This window comes from Scardinius erythrophthalmus (assembly GCF_964197995.2).
Source record: "Scardinius erythrophthalmus genome assembly, chromosome: 4".
Taxonomy (NCBI): domain Eukaryota; kingdom Metazoa; phylum Chordata; class Actinopteri; order Cypriniformes; family Leuciscidae; genus Scardinius; species Scardinius erythrophthalmus.
This window is the reverse complement of record NC_138224.1, coordinates 14,440,181-14,457,926: the sequence shown is the minus strand read 5'-3', so window position 1 is coordinate 14,457,926 and position 17,746 is coordinate 14,440,181. Positions and strand designations below refer to the sequence as shown.

General features: G+C 36.6%; 1 long non-coding RNA gene across 1 annotated transcript; it reads right to left on the bottom strand.

Moving 5' to 3' along the window:
• Window positions 1-9,969: 9,969 nt before the first annotated feature.
• On the bottom strand, window positions 9,970-13,830 carry LOC308689474. The gene is made up of 4 exons (XR_014030010.1): window positions 13,558-13,830; window positions 12,240-12,350; window positions 11,724-11,989; window positions 9,970-10,603 (listed from the first exon to the last, which is right to left on the bottom strand). It is a non-coding gene; the product is annotated as an uncharacterized lncRNA (long non-coding RNA).
• Between the last annotated feature and the right edge of the window lie 3,916 nt (window positions 13,831-17,746).

Genomic DNA, 17,746 nt, shown 5'->3' with positions numbered 1-17,746 from the left:
GTGAAAAATTAGTGCTGGGCAACGATTAATCGCATCCAAAATAAAAGTTTGTGTTCACATAATATGTGTGTATTGGTAGGCCTACTGTGTATAATTATTTTGTATAATACATACACATGCATATATTTAAGAAAAAAATATTTACATATAATATAAATTATTATATATACATATAATACATTTATTTATTATATATATATATATATATATATATATATATATATATATATATATATATATATATATATATATATATATATATATATATTATATTTATTACACATACATATATTGGTGTATGTGTAATATATATATATATATATATATTATTACACACATATATATGCACATCTATTTCTATATATATATATATATATATATATATATATATATATTTATATTATATTATATTATATTATATTATATTATATATATATATATATGCGCACATCTATATAAGCACTAAAATAAATATATTAAAGTGTACTTGAAATACATTTATTTATGCTAAGTATACTACAAATATATTTATGCACTTAATGTAAAGACCCTGCAATTGCTCTTTTGGTATACTAAATTAGTAAAGACTGCTAAATTGGAATAACTAATTTTGCACTAATGCACTTTAGTTATCTAGAAATAGTGCTGAGGTCAAACTAAAGATATATATAAAGTATATTTGATTGTGCTAAAGAGGAACTATTGCAAGTATACTTTAGGGACACTTTAAATATTTTGCATTTAAAGACTGATATTATACTATCCTTACTAAAACACATTTTAGGCCAAACTTTACTCCAAATAAAGTTTAATTATAATATTTATATCAATAATTCTCAAGCGATATGTCAGTAAATATATGAATGGATTTGTAGTATACTTAGTATGAAATAGTGTTTTTTTCACTAGGGCATATTGGTAAATGACAAGGATGCCCAAGATACTGAAAAGGTGAAATATTTTAAAGATATGCTTAAACATGTGCCTTGAAGTTATTGAAATGCTATTTGTAGTCATGTTGTTGTTTATTTTACATAAATTTGATTTAAATACTCTTTTATTCTTTAAAAAGCTTTTCTTGAATGCATGTGAAGATGCTGCTGCCCCACAAAAATATCAAAATAACTTAAATAAACTGTTCATCATTTGTATTGAAGTATTGACAATGTATGAACTTGGAAAAAAATAAAATAAATTCAGACATATACCCATTTTTAGATTTTTCTCTTGAGAGGACTTGAATAAATGCAAAAGAAGCCAATGACCCATTTCCATAATGTTATATGCAGTGACAGGACACATGGAGGCCTTGGTAATTGTCTAGCACCACTGCTAGATTTAAAAGTCAGCCACAACCAATTACCAGATGCCAATTGCTAAAGCATGACAGTGCTTAAGGAAATGTACAAAATTCCCTCCATTGACTGGCCAGCACACTCCCCACTCGAAACAATTTTGATCAAATCAGTAATAGTCGTTTGATGTGTGTATTAATACTTTTTGTAAAATCTCTATTTCCTTTATCCATGTTTTTATACTTTCCTGACACCCCTAGTCAAAATTATCAGTGGCAATGCAAATGTGAGTAGCAAACCCATGATTCCCCAGGGAGTTTTAGACCAGCAGGGTGAGATGGGAAGTACATGTGGGTTTGTGTCATTTATTTAGACAAGTAAAGTCACAGTACAGACAATCGGTATGGCTCCATTGTCTAAAAATAAATACTAGTGTGTGTGTGTGTCAGAGGCTGCAGCCATTAAAATCCCTGACCCTTGTCTCCTCCCATCACAACAGAGAGGTGAAGCGGTTATATGTACCTCACCATATGTGGGTCAGTGGACATGTGGGTCAGAATATCTTCCTGCACCAGCAGCCATTTCAGTGTTTCTGACCCATTTGGACTTTGTCAGGACTTCACACTCCACTGGATAGCTGGAGAAGACTGATCCGCTGTGCCTAGAATAGCTCTTTTAAAGGCCAACGTTTGTTGACCCTGCATCAGATTTTACGATTCAATTATACAAGGCTATTTTATCCCCTAGTCTTGATGGTTTAAAGATTAGAGATTAGAACGAGCCTTTGCATTTAATTAAAGGATGACAGGAGGGGATTTATCTTCCAAGTTGCATGCATTTTAAAAAAAGAATCAAGCACAGAAGAAATTGTGAGGCTCAAGTCTCAATTATCACAATCTAAATCTGACGTAGCTTTTATTCGTACCAATAACATTTCTGTGACTTTTGTGATCTTACCTGTCTGGAAAACCTGCTTGTAAGCATTTCACCGTGTAGCGTTGGGCTGCAGACTCGTGTCCGCGCACATGAGGGACAGCTGGAAAGCCATTTGGAGAACGTTCAGTGCTGTTCGTCATCTCATGGTTCATCTCCTGTTTAAAGTCTTCTGGAATCCCCTCTATCTCTGTCCGGTTTAGGTATAAAGTCTGTGCACTGTTCATTGCCAAAACAAATCCAAGCTAGTCTCGTGGCTGAGTGCAAATACAAATGATGGTCCAATTCAAAGTAGCACAATCATGGATCCAAGATTCAGAGGTGAGAAAAAAATGAACTATTAAACCTAAAGTGATCTATCTCCCTGTAAATCCAGAGTTAAAAAGCACTCATGTCTCTTGAGATCCCTTGGTTGGTTGTGTTTGAGGTGAGCGGTCAGTTTTGCTTTGACTGATCTGATAGCCAGGGTGAGCGAGTTCCCAGGAACTGTGGATCCAAGCTCTACGCACCTGCTCACATGGAGACAAGGGTGTCGCCTTGGAGATATTCCCACCTCTGAATCCCTCTGGTCCGTGTGTGTTCAAGTGCTGGTTTAATAGGAGGACCGAGAAGGAGGGATTTACAAATAAACTAGAGATAGTAAGAGAATGTTCAAGCCTGAGGGTGTTCCAGACTAGGACAGTGAAGAGATAGAAAGCAGTGTTTTGTGCTCGCAGTCTCTCTCTTTTGTGGCTTTAGCTGTGGTTCTGTCAAGAGCACATGTCACTCTCACAAAGAGGATTGGAGATTTAGACCTGGGGACCATTAAGACGAGAAAGGCACTTTACTGACTGTGTAGTACAAATGTGTGCATATAGAGCTGCTTCCATGAGAGCCAAAACAACAAGCAAGCAGACAAAACCAACTAGATGAAACAAATTAGCTGAAGCAAACTCAAAACTACCAGACATAACAAACTATAGACAAAACAAGTAAACAGAACAAACTAGATGAAACAAACCAGAAAACTAGATAAAACCAGACAAAACCGACAAACCAATGAGATCAAACAAGAAAATGAAACAAATAAAAACAAACTAGATAAAACCAGACAAACAAATGAGATCAAACAAGACAAACCAGGGGCCTATACCATGAAGCCGGTTTAGGTGGCTAGCCAGATATGTTTCAGTAAAACCACCATGAAAGTGGTTTGGCTTGTAGCAGTGTTCATGGCAATAGTAACTTGTGCTCCACGGCTAACCTGGTCCGGGGCGATTGGCTGTTCGCTACTGATGTCACACTTAAACTCAGAATCAAAGCCTGGGTTAACAGAAAGTTGATGATCAGCATCATGGTACCAACAATGGTTGGGTTGGTTTGGTTTTGTCAACTCAACTAGTTTGTCAACTACCATCATGGTACAGGCCCCTGGTGAAACAAATTAGCTGAAGCAAACTCAAAACATGGATAAAACAACCAGACATAACAAACTAGACAAAACAAGTAAACAGAAAAAACTAGATCAAATAAACAAAAATACAAACTAGATAAAACCAGACAAAATAAACAATCAAAAATGATAACATTTTGTCTGTTACCAGGGCATTATTGCTATGTGTTCTGTTTGCCCTTTACTGACCTAAGTTGTCAGCATCCACCCCTATATCTGATATTCTGGTCCCTAGATATGGCTTAGTCTTATTTATTTTAATTTTCCCCCATCTTCCAGGCAAAAATTATTAAATTGCTTAACAACCCACCAATTTTGAAGTATCCATGTTCGTAGCACTTGTTTATTCATAAACAAGTCTCTATAAATAAGCATGCCTCACAATGACAAGGACACAGACTCCACGTCAAAACATGGCGTCATTGACCAGCTGATGAGTGTTGTGCACTATAACTGAATATTTTCTTTTCCTGTATACTTCATACTAAGCAAAAGCAGGTGGTTGCTGGTTGGAGACAGTAGCTTAGGCTGAAATCCTCTTAGACCTTATGAAAAAACAGTTAGCTGACTGTCTTCAAAACCACACACTAAGCATGACACAGTGCATGCAAGACATTAGAAACTATGTAAAATCATTTATCTACATGGTTGTCTAAAATATGAGATGCATTTGTCATCTCGTGGTTTCTATGATAATGAATCTCATGCACATTTTGTGGGAGTGCCATTTATTAAACAGAGTGTGACAGACTCATGACACCATCCCTTTGCTCCTCATGTGTGCTAGGCAATTCAGTGCATTAAGGGAATTAGTGTGGGAGGGGTGAGCGGGGGAGAACGTATACCCACGTTAGGGGGATCAAATTTACCCACAAAGATTGCAATACCTGAAATCCTTGTCCTTGTGGGGACATGTGGTGATGAACTAGGTTAATGAAATCATCACTAGAGTGCCAGCCTAGTGCTAGCCAGAAAGTACCATTTTCCTAAGTGGGAAAGAGACATGAGTGCTATGAGGTGTTAAATATTTGAATTTGTGTTTGTATGTTATGCATGTTTGTATTATGATTATTGCATGGTAGAAATGAGTTTTTGATTATTAAGGTGCCAATGTTTTGCTGTGGAATTGAGTGATGAGTGTCATGGGGAAAGGTTCCACCCCATGACAATGGTTCGTCCCACTAGTGTTTGGCGGGAAACTTGTATTTAAACCAATGCCTGAGCATGTTTGGGGGGCATGTTGCGTCTTATATACTGTGCAAATGGTTGAACCTTTCTGAGGTGAGACATGCTGATAGTTTGTGGATGTGCTAGGCATTGTTTAGTGCCAGTTTTGCTGCTCACAGCATTTTTTTTTCTTTTGTTTTTAGCACCAGTATCTGTTGCATTAAGGTTTTTTTTACCTTTTGGACTGCACATTATGAAATGTTGCTTCTAAAATAAACCACAACTGGCATTTTGAAAACCACTCCATTGTACTGAGCCTTCCTAAGCTTCTCTCAGGCCTCTCGACGACACTCTACATGACAGGACATTTGGTCCCCATGAGGAAAACTGCTTTTAAATGATTTCAATTGATCAAGTGATGTTTTTGAAAATCTAAAATACAATGCAAAGTTTTTTTTCTGATGGTTAGGGTTAAGGGATAGGAATATACAGTTTGTACAGTATAAAAATCATTGTCTATGGGACCCTCATCACGTCTATTCAAATTTTACTTGTAAAGATGACAATTGGAACATATAATTTTCTTGATTCGTTTTCCTGATTAACTGCAATACAGTATAATACTATGTTCATCTCCCCTTACAAAAAATACTGTATAAGAATGTATTGTCATGGCACTTTGAGAACTACTATGCTACTAGTGAATTAGCATGTTCAGGTACTATGGTATTTACATGGTATTGCCTACATGTCCAAAAAGAAATTTGTGCTCCCTCTAGCGACCATGTATGGTCATTTCGAAATCACCAATTTCTCTTTCCACCAGTAGAGGGCTGCATAGACCATTTTAAAATTGTTGTAGAGTACCTCGTTTAATTTTTATTGCGCAATTGCCCATATTGTCTTACTCTCATAATACAAAGCCCAACGAAATATTTAATCACTCATCAACTGTAATTGTTACACAATACACAATATAATTATAAATAACCTATGCCATCTGTAATAAAGGCAAGTTTTGGTTCAAAGATGTTTTAGTCACTTTCACTTGTTTCTCACACATTTTCTTCTGATGACTCAAAAAAGCACATCCTGTTTCACTGGAATAACCAATGAGCTCATGTGGCTTTTAATGACTGACTGATGTTAATAAAACGTTGAATTCACAGTTTTTATAGTTCTGTTTCTTGGTATAATAGATTATTACTTCGCTGAGTCATAGCTTGCATAGATTTAATGGCAGTAAGGTTTATTTCAGCGAATCGATTCTTTTGAGCAGTTTCGATTAACCAGTTCGAAAAACAATCCAATGCTCCTTTACGTTCTGATGCAATTACGTCGTCACGCCTTATTGCCTGCCGCTTGACATTATGATAACATAGGTTCATTTCATATGTCCAGCTCATAAAACCATAATGTCACTTAGGATATGCGTTATAAAAATGTCATACAATCGGTGCAAACACATTTTCTACGTAGCATTTGTAACGTTCCCACTTTTTTGCTATTAAAGTAACATGCTAAATTCGGAACCGCATTATAGGCTACTACTAGCGTAACGTTACTACCTTTATCACATTAGTTAGATTAGTATGTTAGTATGCGGTGCCAAACTCAGCATTAACCAATACGTTTTTCACGCTATAAATAAAATAAAATAGTCAATGAGCCTTTGATTCGAGAACCGCTCGGACCTATCAAAACAGTTCGGACAAGTTAATCGGTTCAAGCGGTTCATTGAAAGATCCGACTCAAAAGAACTGTTCTTCGTTTCGCATCGCGGGAATTTCTACAGGTTAGATATTGGAAATTCCCACAGCAGCACAGAAGGATTAGGCTATGTCTTGACAAAGTATAAAAGGGAAACGGCACACACATCGGCTGACACAGCTGTAATAAATTCCAACACAAGCAGGACTAACTTCTTGGTAAGAAAGACTAACATTTACTTTCGTCTTGGGTATTTTGTCAGCTATTTGGGACATTTTGTCTTGCATCTTAAAGTAACATTTAAGAACGTTTTTCCCTTCAGCGAAACGAAATTTGATTGTAGGCTATATAATCAAAATACATTAGTTTATTATTAAATAATCGTATTCTTAAGATAATATATAGTATTTACTTCCGGTATTGATAGAAGCGTGGCTAATGTGTGCTTCTGTTGTTTTTATGGACGTCCTGGACATTCGCAGCGAATCATGTCTGGAATCGGCTTTGTGAAGATCTACTTTATCGGAACCGCGTTTTCCCTTTTGGTGGCTCTGTTTGGACTGGTTGATTCAGTCGGGGGTCTGATGTATCCTCAAGGATCCGACTGGGCAGACGACAGCTGGACAGAGAAATATTCATCCGGGTCTCCTCCATCACGGACCGCTGCCGCCGCCAACAACAAGCGCATCGGATCGAGATGATCTGGATCTTCTCCATTGCCATCGGTGGCAAGTCTTTCATTGCACTAGGAGAAATAATTAAGGTTACTGGCCTACTAAAACCTAATATGGAATTGTTTCCTCCATTACAATAGCCTACTGTGAGACTCTGTACAATCATGTGAAATGTGAGACGATATGATGAACACCATGATGTCTACTGGTACTAGGCTACTGGCTTGTTATTCTGGTTTCTGCAAATAACTTTATGAAAAACACTTGCGGCAGTAATCAGAGAGGTTAAAAGCTTAAAAATGAGGCATGGACATTCCAGACTGCTGTAAAATATTGAAATCCCCTGTGATCAAAACTATTTTTTAATGTTTGTTACATTTTTTTAAATTTTCTTTTTACTGTTTAGGCTATATGAATAATGACAAATAGAATGTTAAAATAGTTTTGTTGTTGTTGTTGTTGTTGCTATATTTACTGAAACAGGCTACTGTGATGGCAGCAGATTTGTTTTCATTTTTTTTACAACTTTTTTTTTATTTTTCTTGTATTGTGAGTTAAGGAGGGTCTGAAAGATATGTACAAATTTGTTACTAAAACTCACTGTTTTATATTCAACTGACTAAAAATACATTCATTAGCACTATTTATCTCTTTTAAACATTAAATATTTGTGCTGTCAAATCGATTAATCGCGATTAAACGTTTGTTTATTGTGTGTGTGTGTGTGTGTGTGTGTGTGTGTGTAGTTTCTACGATTTTAAGAAGGTTTTGTGACCATAATCAAAGAGTATAGAAGTACTTCTATACTCTTTGCCATAATTCTAAAACTACACAAAATGGCAGGTGAAGCTCTTGTTACATCCTGAAACAAACTGACCAGGGGTCTGTACCATGATGGTAGTTGAACAAACTCCGGGTTACATGATTAGTTTTGAGTTGACAAAACCAAACCAGTCCAACCAGGCTTTGTTGGTACCATGATGCTTATCAACTTTCTGTCACCTCAGGCTTTGATCCTGAGTTTAGGTGTGACATCAGTAACGAACAGCCAATCACATGCTGAGAAAGTGAAACTGCGATTCATTTCTTGCGAGAGAAGCCACACGATTAATTTCTCTCTTCTGCAGAATATTACAAGATTGAAAAATATTAAGAATTTAAACAAGTTCACACAGCAAGAAGAAAATAGCTGTCTACGAAAGAGGACAACTGAAAGAAAAAGTCTTGCTGAATCAGTGTAAGTTGTGAAGTTAGTTTATACAGTTGATAAAGGTAGAGAGAATTAAACATTTAAAGCCCACATGTAGTAATTTTATAGCTTTATCGATTCTAAAGAGTATTTATCTTACCTTTATATATTTATTCATTTAAACGGTGCGTAATAATAATTGATAAACTAAAATTGTACAAGTGTGAAAGCCAAATGATTTTGTCTTTAAAAATCATTTGCTATGTAGTGACCTTTAATTTGGAGTAGAAACAGGTGGAGTGACTTTATCCTTTGCTCACAGCTGATTGGTCCAATTTCGGTTTGAGATCTCTTACCTGGAACATATCCCACCCTGGACCAGGTTAGCCGGGGAGCGTAAGTTACTATGGCGATTGAACACTGCTAAAAGCCAAACCACTTTCATGGTGCCTAAAACCCAGGGTTGGCGCAAACTAAACTGAAACATATCTGGCTAGCCACCTAAACCGGCTTCATGGTATAGGCTCCTGGTGAAAACCTATTAGTGAGATCAGAGATGGCTAGAGTGATTGTCTATCGTTGTTTAGGGTTCAGGTTTTCCTGTAGCTAAGTGAAATGTCTTTGCAAATCTGAAGTTCCAACTGGCAGCTTACAAAAGAACCTTGACGTAGTCTGTTTTGAGCAATATGATATAGCCGAGCCTTTCCATGAAAGACGCAGCCCCACTTTCTCAGCAGAGGAAGTGATTCTATTGTTTTTTTTTCTCCTAATCTGTATTTCTTGTAATTAATTCTTAGTGTGTAGTGTGAGTTTATCCATATAGCTTTGCTTAGGCAGATTTGTCATCATTACTGCAAAGTGTTTCATATTTTGTCAGGATGACTTTTTAGTTCACACAAGCTGAGTCATGACATCATGAGGAGCTGAAGAGCTCAAGAACATTCTGTTCCAGTGAAGACTCCTTTAGCAAGGATACTTGACATTGTGTTAATTGATAAATGTGAAGTGAGCATTGTATTGGTGTATAACCAAAGATACAAATTACTAAAAGAAATGGAAACAAATATTACATTAAAAACCCTTCAAGAATCTTATTGTTAAAATATCTACTATAATGTAATGACAATGGCCATTAAATGCCAAAAAGCAAATATGGCAACATACAGGAAACACATACTTCAGTTAGTTTTTACCAGGGCTGCGTCCGAAATCGCATAATCTCGCTACAGTAAGTACTTACTTCGTGAACACTAAAAAAGTAGCCTATGTTCTACACTGTAAAAAATTCTGCTGTGATTTTACAGTAAATTACTGGCTACTAATTGCATTACTTTCACAGTAATTTACAGTAAGAAATTTAATGTAAATTATAGTAAAATTACACTTGTGTACAGTGATTTCACAGTTAATTATATCACATTATTACTGTAATTTCACAGTGATTTATTGTGTTTCGGCTGTAAAAGTAATGCAATTAGTAGCCAGTAATTAACTGTAAAGTTACAATTAAATACAGCAATGCAATGTGATCAAAGAAAAGTAGTAATAAAAAAAACAAGATTAAACAATGCTTTCCTCAATTGTTTTATTTTTTACAATTGATACAATAATATCACAACAAACATGTTGCATTAAGGTGTTAGGACTACATCCCAAACTCTAACTTGACTGACACTATTCTCAGAACACAGATTCTAATTCTAATTCTTCCAAATGCAATGACACAAGAACTGGTAAAGGTGAATGTGTATGTATGCTGAATGCATGTTGGCTTGTGAATGTGTGTTTTACCTTATGAATGTGCACAGGTCAGGTAATGGGTAAGGACCCAAAAAACAAAACTGTTATTTATTTATACTGGCAGCGACCCCAGAAGGATGAGGCAGATTAAGTGTGAGAGCAGGCAGGAGTAGGCAACGAGATTATCAGTCCAATAAACACAGGGAAAATCCAAAACAATAGCCAGGTAGAAGGTCTCAACCATAAGGGCAGTCCAAAATATCCATTGGCCATATGGCAGGTGGAAATGAAGAGAGGCAACAATGAGAACAAAGAGAGGGAGCAAATGGAAAAAAAGCACAAAATCTGCTTTGCCATCAATTCAAAATCCACAAGTTTTCGCAATAGAGAACAAACTTGCTGATCGATGCCACCCTGCTTCTTTTTGGATTTAGATCCTGTAAGGTTGATGCCCAGGAAGCACCTAAGACGACAAGTAAAAAAGTTACATTTCAGAGTCTGATAGATTCCCTATTTATTTTTATAAATTTGAAAAAGCAGTCTAACTTCACAATATATTTTACAGTGATTATTTTTCAATAATCCATTAAGTTTTTCCACATTTGCTGATCACAACAGCACATGCAAAATACCTTAGGTAAGAGGTGCTGGTCCTGTTGCTGGGACAGATATCCAGAAACAGGAATGAGCACCCTTTAACATAAGGCGTTTTAAAAATAGTCTTAATGTTATGGACAGAAAAACAAGAGTCATGATATAGAGTGAAATAGGATTATTAAACTTCAAAAAGTGATAGTTTAATTAAAGAAATGCAATGCACGCTTGCAAAAGCGTAACGTAATGCGATTACAAGACACGTAACCAAGTGCACATCACAGAGTGATGGAAAAGGTGAGCGTTTGCAGTTAAAAACTACATAATTATCGTTTTGTTTATAAAAATGATCAATCGTTTCAGATCAGAAGACTTTTATTTGTCGACTGGAATCGTGTGGATTATTTTGATGCAGCCTAAATATGCATTTTGGACCAGCTGAATTTTAAGCTGCAGATAAATAGTCACAAATGTTAAAATGTCATTCACAGAAATAAAATGACAGACACAAACTTGTACTCTTTCATTCACATTCCCAGTATACACTCAATTAGGCACTTCCAGCTTCTCAAATCTGCCATTTCAAATTGCCGCGCCTATCTCTCTTACTGCCACTGAGTTTGAAAATGCAAAAGTTAGTTACGCATCTAATATATCGCAAAAAAAGTTGCGAAAGTCAATGTGTGAAGATTTGATATTGCAATGGCAGATTTGAGAAGTGCTTAATTGAGGTTGTGCTGCGAATGTGAATGAAAGAATACAAGTTTGTGTCTGTCATTGTATTTCTGTGAATGACTTTTGCATTTGTAACTATCTGCAGCTTAAAATTCAGAATGCATGTTTGTGACTATTTTCTGCAAGTGCTGATCTCAACATTCAACAAGTTTTCACATTGGAGATGTGAGTGTAAATTTTAGTGTACAAGTACAAATATTAATTGTACAAGTTCTCAAATTCACATCTAATCTCGAGTTTTGCTACTCTTTTACCTTCATAAGATCACGCTGGCAATTGGTGGGAGAGGAGTTGAAGCTGGCCGTTGGGTCTGTGTGGAGGACTGGTCTGGTTCTCGTGGATCTGATCCGATGACTGTGCCGATGACTGTTGTGTCAACAAGGTCTTGACAGGCGTTTGTTTCTAGGTCTCGTCTAGTTGTCATGGTCTCTTCTGACATTCAGGGCTCACTGTGTTCATCTTAGGGTGCAGGTCCAGCATCTGATCTGGATACGGACTAGATCCGGCTGACAACAGTAACCTCGGGATAAGAATGAGACAGAGAGACTAACATTAGCAAAAATGCCATTGTTCATTGTTATGAGAAGTGTTTCCGGTTCTGGTTGAGCTAATTTATGCGGCCTAACAATCCTTTTTGAATTATATAGGATTATAGGGATTTTAATGATATAAATGTATTATGTTTATGCTAGGTTAGAGAGGTGTGTTTTTAATATAGATTTAAACTGCCAGAGTGCGTCTGCCTCCTGATCAACACTAGGAAGACTTACCTTGTGTCTGCTCCTCGATCTACTGCCAGTTAGACGGCTGGATCCACCAGTCCATGATCCCTCGACCTCCATTTCAGCAGCATTAGCTGTCAGGGTTTCTCTGAACTGCATCTTTTAAATAAAGGAATACATATTGTGAAGTCATTATTAAATCTTAAGTATTCGTTTTTTATGTGCATAGGTTTGATAAATGTTGTTGTCAGAGTTCACGCAGCAGTATATGCAAAATATCGGTATCAGTTTACAATAAGGTCTCATTTGTTAACATTAATGTGTTAACTAATATAACCAATACATTTGTTACAGTATTTGTTAACATTAGTTAATACAAATACAACTGTTCAATGTTTGTTCTTGTAGTTCACAGTGCTGCTAATGTTAACAAATACTGTTTTATTTTAAATGTCAAAATGAAAATGAACCAAGATTAATACATTTTGAAGTATTACGCATGGTTACTCTGTTAACTAATGTTGAAAACTAATATTAACAAAATAAAACCTTATTATAAAGTGTAACCAAGACTGCAAAAACTGTTGGTGTCAGATTCCAAACAGTGCGATCAGATAAACATCAATTAAGTTAGTATGTTCGCTCATAATCATCATATATCCCCACTGCAGTAAAATGTTAAACCATTTTAATCGCATTATACAGTGATATATACTCTTTCATTTTTTCTTTCACTCTAAAGTGCACCTGCTCTAAAGCAAATTACGTTGATGTTAACGTAACATTCAATAACAAAAGTCGAGCAAAAGACAAAGAATTAATAAGCTGCACTTATCTATAACGCTTTCCCGTTTCGGAGCTCCCCACAGAAGTGTTAGCTACAACAAAATAAGTCTTTTTTAATTTCAGATTGTACATATAATGAGTTGTCTCCGCGGGTGTTATGCAGCAGCGTGGTGGTCAGTGTAGTAGCTGCTAGTTCGATTCACAAGTAAATTACTCTTTTGAAATGTTAGTGAATCAAATCTATGCACCGAAAGCATAGTCCGACTCCTATGATTTGATAATCACTCGTTGAAAAAGACGAAATAACTGACTAAATTTTAGCAAACAAAATGGAATATAACTACTAAATATAATTTCATTAGCCAACATTGCAGTGCACTGGATCCAGCTCAGCAGTGTTTCTAATAAAACAAATACACAATCATCCTAAAATGAAACCGTAACGTTAGGCCTTTTCATCAACACTCCGTATCTCCGCGACCGAATGGGTATTCTGATGTTACGAAGGCCTAATTACCATCGCAAACCATCTCAATTAAAACATCAAACAACAGAACAATAAATGAATTAAATTACTTACCCGTTTTTATCAGCTGAATGATTCCTCTCGGAAACGAAATGGTCTGCGACGCGTCTGTTGGATCATCCTCAGGATTTAACCGCCAAAATCTTTTTTTTTTCAGTTTTTTCGTGGCCCGCTTGTGACAAAACGAACTCGGGTCGAAGTTACACCGAGTCTCGGGTCACAGCTACACCGAGTGTGGACCTGACACCATTACAACTGATTTCAGCCGAGGCTCAGGCTGGCCCATACAGAAAAAGCCGTTGGCCCAACTGTGCTTGCTATCTGGGTGGGGTCTTCGTTCTCAGCTGAACAGCCTATTTTTTTTACAGTAATTTGCTGTCATATCACAGCAGATAGTAAAATGTCAGTGAGCGAATCCACATTACTGTGAAATTACAATTGTTTACAGTAAATCAATTAAAACAGTATTTTACTGTAAAATAACACAGTTAAATATTGTGAAAGTCTGGAAATATTTTACAGTGTATATATAGTATGAATGTAATCTGGACGTACTACATTCGCCATGTCATGTGACCAACCATTGTCAATTTTCTCACTTCACTGCCATTCACAAATTCCGTGGCCTCATGGGATAGTAAAGTGTCCATCGAATGCACACTTCAGAATCTCAGCGGAAGTAGGTGGTCATCTGGGTACTTTTTGCCTATTCTTTTATGAGTACTGCAAATTTGGACATACCTCTTTTGTCACATACTGTTTTTTGCATACTATATAGTAGAGAAGTATGTGGTTTTGGATGCAGCCCAGGTATTACACACTTCCTTGATTGTAATGTAACTTGCATATTAGTTGCCTTTAGGCTACATGGAGCGTACACACTCACACACACACACATACACATTTTGTGTATAAACTCTCTAAAGGTTCAGTGTTAATACTCTCACTTCATATTATTTCTCCCTCTTTTTTTGCCTGTGTAACACTTGAATGACAACAACAAAGAATCTAGTGGCTTCTAATTGTCATGGAGAAACTGAATGTCCACCCTGACAGGAAGACGTAGCTAAGAATAGCAAGTACTTGAGTTTCCACCCAGCCTCACAGACAGAAGTTCCTCATACACTATTAAGACTTTGTCACTCCTACAGGGGCTGATCATATCAATTCTGCTCACTTATTGTTATTACTTTAATATACATTATACAGCAATAATACAATATAACAATATTAACCATAAGTTGCTTGGATAAAGATAATCTTTATTGTCCACTCGCATGGGAAATTAACTTTGGCACCTCTCCCCAAGATGGAAAATTACACAATACACATATTACAAAAACAGAACTATTCATATACAGACATTCCCACTCCTGCATGCCTTATCTGCCTTTGTGCCATGACATTTGAGAATAAAATGCAGTGTGTTGCTAAGAAATAAATGTATTGGTGTAAAGAGTACAGTAAAATATATGGCTCAGTAAAATGTAATCAAAAAATTAAATGAACTCAACAAGATCATAATACAATAATTGTATTATACAATAAACATGTCGCTTGTTGGTGCAATTTTGCTTAGTTGCTATTAAATTAGCAGGTTTCCTGTAAGAAATTACACATGAAAAAATGTGCATTATTTAACCAAAATCTAAATTTGATAAATCTAAACAAGGATTTGAGCATGTAAAAATTTGCATCTAACCAACATTTGTGCTCATTTATGCTTGTGTTAAATAGTTTGGATGTTCAAGCGGTCTGATAAGTCTTGTAAATATTTTAAATACTGAAATTTGCCTACTATTTTTTACAGACTTTAACAGTTTTGAATGCAAATGTGTAGCTCATGTTCCTCTTTTCCCTATTTATCTCTGCGTTTACTGGAATTGCACACAAATTGTCACATTGGACATGTCTCCTCACTCCCCTAGTTATTGCATTTACATATACATTAATAATTTGTTTTATTATTGTTATTATCAAATTATTTCATAGAATTATTATTATAACTATTACAACTATTTTTTATTTATTTTAATGTATTTACAGGGGGGGTGAAATGCTCATTTTCACTCAATCTCCTGTTAATCTTGAGTACCTATAGTATTGCATCCTTCATATATCCAAAAAGTCTTTAGTTTTATTATATTTATAAAAGAAAGATAGGCTGTACCGAGTCTTTCCGGAAAAAAACGAGCGGCTGAAGGCGGGCCGTGTGGGCGGAGATAAAGCTGTGCTAACGCGCCGAGCTAACAACACACAGAGACATTTGAAGCAGTTTTACTCACCGCCCGGTTCCAACGCACGACCGCGAACCTTTATCATTGTGACTGCTCGATCCTTAAGCATTAGACGATCTGCAAATCCGTCGATCTGGGCTTTGTTTATAAAACAAGCATCGTCGAAATGCAGGGAACAAACAGTCTTGCACAACCTCCGTTGATGCTCTGAAAAAACAAACTCCATCCACTGGTCCCTTAACGCCGGGTTCTTTGGGGATCTGTGCTGGGTTGTCTTGCCCTGGCAACCAAAAACACACTTCTTTGGTGACATTGACTTCCCTAAAGCCGAGCATAGCGCTTTGATGGGCGTACTGCTTTCGCTCTCTCGCTCTGGTCTACGATTGCGCGCGCGCCCGCGTCCTTCCGGAGAAGTGCCCTTAGGACCCGTATAAGGAAATTCCGCTACATCTGACGTCACACATGCCCATACTCGAAAAAAACTTTCCGAAACTTGTGACAAACCGGAAGGAGCATTTTTGGAACAGAAATACTCCTTCAAAAGTACAATTTAATTTTGGAAACTTTGTCCATGTTTAGCATGGGAATCCAACTCTTTAAGAGTGTAAAAAACTCAGTATGCATGTAATAGCATTTCACCCCCCCCCCCCCCCCCCCCTTTAAATTTTTTATTTAATTGATTTACTTTCCACCTCAATAGAACAATCCATTAAACAGACTGTACTTCTATCCGTCACATCCTCGTTTTCATCTGTGTAACGTTAAATGGCTAAAGTGTATTTGCCTCAACCCCTTCGCACTTTCACAATTCTGAAAGCAAGCATTTAAATCTCATTCCTCTTCTCTCCATTTATGGTTCAGTCTCATATGATGCTCTCCCTTTCACCCAGTCATCCAAATGCTATAGTGGCAACATACTAATGTTGTCTTGTCTCTCAGTGAGACCAGCACACTGGTCACTGATCCGCATCTAAGGACCCCACCGATGGAACTCATCTCAGCCCTCATGTATAGCTTAGGGCCACATGACTGCTGGCAGAGGGGAGGGGATGTAGTCCACAGCAGGGAGTGGGCCTGCATTCCTGATGCCAGAGAGCATACTTGGCATTCCTGGCTTCTCCTAGTTGCTCTCAATGAGCCATTTGACTGGCGCTGAGGATTTTTTCCCCCCAGAGTGGCAGAGTCAGCCTCTGACGGATGAGAGTTGCTGCTCGGGGAGAATAGGAGACCATTCATGCCATACTGGGACTAGAATGATGCCATTGAAATATAGCATGCACCATGGAAGATGTTTAAACGTGTCTTGTCTCAATTCACTGTGATTTGGGTTGTTTTTGAATATCATAACCATCAAATAATTACTTAACTATCGCATAAACAGGTATAAACACTAACGGAAAAGTACCAAAAAGATCTATATTTGGGTGCAATCTCTTGAATTTTCCAATTATCTTTTTCACAAAATTGTGTTTCTTTGTCACTCAATATGGGACAACCATGTCAGATACAAGAATTCAGTCAAATGTTTTATAAAAAATTCTAAGAAATATAACATTCGCTGAAATGAATTAAATATTTTGAAGTTTCACCCTGTCAGGGTGTTTATTCTTGCTTCATGTGTAGAGATAGATAGATAGATAGATAGATAGATAGATAGATAGATAGATAGATAGATAGATAGATAGATAGATAGATAGATAACATTATTTTATTCTATATGAAGTCTGTCAGTAATGTTTAAATTGTGTTTTTTTTTTTTAAACAGCAAAGTACATTGGCACTACTACCATTCTTTTTGGGATATGGTATATCATTGTCAGGCAGTGTTTTCTGGACATATACCATAGTATTTTTGGAAATGCCTTGAAATAACATGGTAGGCTATATGCTATATAGGTAGCATGGTATCACCATCGGATACAATCACATACCATATTACGCCACAGTACTTCAGAATTCTTGCCCTATCTTGTACTGTAAGTAGCCTACTGTACATGTCTATCAGC